The sequence below is a fragment of the Euprymna scolopes genome, chromosome 3, assembly GCF_053919585.1.
Source record: "Euprymna scolopes isolate OS-2025 chromosome 3, ASM5391958v1, whole genome shotgun sequence".
NCBI lineage: Eukaryota > Metazoa > Mollusca > Cephalopoda > Sepiida > Sepiolidae > Euprymna > Euprymna scolopes.
The window spans coordinates 50,513,967-50,518,076 of NC_136484.1; the positions used below are offsets into that span (position 1 = coordinate 50,513,967).

The following is a 4,110-nucleotide window of genomic DNA, read 5'->3' on the forward strand; positions in this document are numbered from 1 at the left end:
AGAGGTCGTGCCGGAGGCGAGCCGCCCGGCCCGGTGATCTCAAGCCCCTCGCATTCAAACTAGCCAAATTCAAAGCCATGGTACCTACCTTAGGGTGTGTCACACTCACCTCCGAAGTCAGCTGGGGAGAGGACGCCGACGTTATGTGCCATGCTCAAGGTGGTCAGGTTTTTCATATCCTGACCTTCTCTCGCAATGCCGCCGACGTCCAAAGGATAAATTAATTTTATGGCCCTGTAGAGTGACGGATGGACCAACACGGGGACCCTTCCCTTGCATTGTTTTGACAGTTCATCAAGAGAAGGGTCATTTTTTTTCACCAGTTCAATTCCCGGAAACGCCCCTTCAGCGGCCTGCAGCCTTGTCCACAAGTTGGTCTTGCAGGCCTCTGGAGTTCTGACAAAGGTTATTAGGAGTGGGGCGTCCGGGAAATTTGAGGGGATATTTACATCTTTCCCCTCTATCTGTTTGTAATCGAGCAGAGGTTTTAAGTTTTTCCTCTGCCGATGGGAAATGTCTGTGGCCACAGATAGAGGGTCTACATTACGTAGTTCCTCAGGGGCAAGGACCTTTGGTCTGCAAGAGGCAGAGGAGTCTCTCCTCTCCCTCGGTTCATTCTTTTCATTTTCTTTTTGGGGTAGTGGCTCAGTTTGCCTTGGTGTGGGGACGGGTGTTTGTGTGGTGCCTGGTGTTGGTGTTGGTGTTGGTGTGGTGTCTGGTATTGGTGCGGTGTTTGGTGTTGGTGCGGTGTCTGGTGTTGGTGTTGGTGTTGGTGCGGTGTCTGGTGTTGGTGTGGTGTCTCGTGTTGGTGCGGTGTCTGGTGTTGGTGCGGTGTCTGGTGTTGGTGCAGTGTGTGGTTTGGGGGTGGAAGTGGATTTTGTTGTTAGGGGTGGTGTATGTTCACAGGGAGTGGGGGCCACCTTTTCTTCCTCTTTTCTTCTTTTGTTTTTCTTTTTCATTCTTTCGAATGAACCGGGGAGAGGTGAGGTTGAGTTCCTCTCCCTCTCACTTGCGGATTCATCCTCAGAGGAGCAGTCTTTTCTCCGCTTGATCCCCGTCTCGATTGGTGTGGGGACCGTTGGTTGTGTCTGCTCCTCTATTTGCTGCTGCAGCTGTTTTTGTTGTTGCTGCTCTCGCTGGTGTCGTTGCTGCTGCTGCTTCTGCTGCACTTGCTGATTTTGCTGCTGCAGTAGTTGTTGCTGCAGTTGTTTCCGCGGCATTGGCTGCGGTGGCTGTTGGTGTTGCTGCATTTGCAGAGGCTCCTGCCTCGATTTTTGGGCTGGTGGTGGGACGGTGGCAGAAGGGATTATGTGTTTCCGCTTTTGTCTCACTACCGTGCTCCATTCTTCCCCCTTGGCCTCCTGGGTGGTTTGGGTTTTCCTTGGAGCTGGGGTTTGTGTTGCAGTTGCAGGGGTTGTTGCCGCCTGTTTTGGTGCGGGCGTTGTCTCAGGGGTTGTGGCCGCCTTTTGGGTTGTTGGATTAGGGGTTACCCTTTGGGGGCAACTCCTAGCCATGTGGCCCTGCTTTTGGCAGAACCAACAGTGTGGACGACGGCCCTCCACCACTACCGTTATGCTGGCGTCTTTGTATGTCAGCAGCGGTGGTATTGCTTGAAAACCTTCCCTCTTCAGCCTCATTGCTATTGTGTAGCAGCCCAGGTGAGTCCCAGTTTTTGACCGTACTGGGGTCACCTGTTCTACCTCACCGTACTGGCTGAAGAGGCATCCTAATACTTCCGCAGGTATTTGGGTTGGCACATTAAATACCTGCACCCGAGTCCTTCTCTTGCCCTGGTATTCAGGTGTTAGTTTGACTCTCCCATGCTTTATTTCTTGGAGGGAGAGTCTTTCTGCATCATCCTTGGTGGGTAGGAGGATGTCCCACACAGCAAAGCTCCTCTGGTACAGGTATAGTACTGGGATGTTAAGTTTGTGGAGAAGCCCCGCCATGTCTTCCTTCTTCATTCCTAGGAGGTGGTTTTCCGGTATATCGGAAATGGCAAAGGACAGAACTCTGCCCTCAATCGCCTCCCAGGCCCCTGGTATGGGTTTTATATCTGCCCCCTCTATGTATTGTCTGTACTTTGTCAGGTACAGGTCTCTATACTCTTGAGGGGACAGTTGTTTTTCTACGGTCTTCCCCCACGCAGACCCTCTTGTTGGTGCTGGTATGGGGTCTTTAGTGGGGTTAGATCGTTTTTGGTCTTTTATGGAGGTCGCCCCTGCCTGTTTATTGGCGACGCTTCCTGCCTCCCCAGATGTCTTGGTCAGTCCTTTTGTGGGAGTGTCACATTTTTGGGCGGCGGCTCCCTTTTTAGTGTCTTTTTCGGGAGCAGCTTCCCGTTTTGGGGAGTCGGCCTCTTGGGGAGCATGATCCTTTTTGTTTACTTTGAGGCCATCTGCCCCTTCCTCGTTTGTGAGGTCCAGGCGGTATGCCCCCTCATTTTCTTGATCTGCTCCCCTTTTGGGAGAGCAGCCCTCCTGGGGAGCGCTGTCCCCTTTATTGTCCTTTTGGTCCGGCACCTCCTCCTTTTTGTAGTTGGAGTGAGATGCTACGACCGATTTTGGTTTTGCTCCCCTTTGGGGGAAGTCGCCCTCGGGGGGAGCTGTTGTTAAATTTTCCCCCTCCTGGGGAGCGTCCAATGGTGTCATACCTGGGCGGTACGCCCCATCAGCAGTTGCTTTTTCTCCTGTTGGGGATTCGTCCTTTTGGGAAGCAGTAGCTCCCTGGCTGGGGGTATCCATATTGGTTGGCCCCTGGCTGAGGGTATCCATATTGGTGGCCCCCGGGCTGGGGGTGTCCGTTTTGGGTCACTCTTTTAAAAAATTCACTGAAAAAAGTGATGTGGAATCAGCGTCCAAAGTGGGGAGCCGACTTTGGCGCCAAAAAGAGGTGGCGCCAAAAGGCGGCAAGAGGGGAGATAGTACTGAGAGAGGGAGTGGGAAGTTAGTGGAGGGAAGAGAGAAGGTGTTTCCGACCCTCCCTCGCGGGAAGGTCGTAAATTATCAGCTCGGATCCCCCCCGTGGGGGAGGGGGGAGAGCAGAGAAAGACAGACAAAGTGGGGGTGCGGACAGAACGCGACCCAAAAAGCTGGTCAGGTGTTCCGGGCACGAGAATGTGTCGCCAGAATAGCACTGCCTCGCACGATGTAGGTATCAGAACAGATACTAAACTTTGATCTTGGCCAAAAGGCCAAGAAAAACGTATTTATTTGCTCCTCCACCGAGCGAATTAGGCACAGGGCCGATTTTTAATGTGAGGAGTGAAGGGGAAATGGAGACCAACTCCCCGGAGAGTAGGGGAGCTGGATAGTGACAATTGGTATGAAGGGTTGCCCCTACATTGACCAAGGTCATATATGTGAGGTTGCCCCCACATATGGTCTTTGCTTGCAGTATCTGCCGGAACAGATGGTATTTATTTGCTCCCCCACAGAGCAAATTAGGCACAAGGCCGTTTTTAATGTGAGGTAAAAACCAGCTCCCCTAAAAGTAGGCAAAAAGGGGGCACTCTGGTTACCAAAAATAATAATTGTCCCAGTATAGAGGGTTTCCCCTCCATTGACTGGTACAAATTATCTTAAGTGCAGCATCTGCCGGAACAGATGGTATTTATTTGCTCCCCCACCGAGCAAATTAGGCACAAGGCCGATTTTTAATGTGAGGAGTGAAGGGAGGGGGAAGGGAAAAAGGGGACCAGCTCCCGAGAGGTGGGAAATGGGAGCTGGTTAAAGGTCAGGCATGTGGGGTTGCCCCCACATCTGGTCTTTGCTAGTCATAGCTAGTCCTAGCTAGTCATAGCTTGCAGTATCTGCCGGAACAGATACTACACATTGATCTTGGCCAAAAGGCCAAGAAAAGCTAAGAACAGCATCTATTAATAACAGACCTTTGATCTTAACCAAAAAGGCCAAGCACAAAAGTGTTACGGACAGACCGACCGACTGACCGACCGACAGAGTGACTTATAGAGTCGCTTGCACGTGACTAAAAATTAAGGTGGAGTTGTACAACCATCACTCCCATGCATAATTTCTATACTAATAGTTTTTTTTAATTTTTTCACTGCATTGATTGGATAATAATTTTTTCACTGCATTGATTGGATAA

The 4,110-nt window shown here is 51.1% G+C and overlaps 1 pseudogene; it reads right to left on the reverse strand.

Annotated features, from left to right (window-relative positions):
• Positions 1–3,689: 3,689 nt before the first annotated feature.
• On the reverse strand, positions 3,690–3,863 carry LOC145264840 (U2 spliceosomal RNA; annotated as a pseudogene).
• Positions 3,864–4,110: the final 247 nt, after the last annotated feature.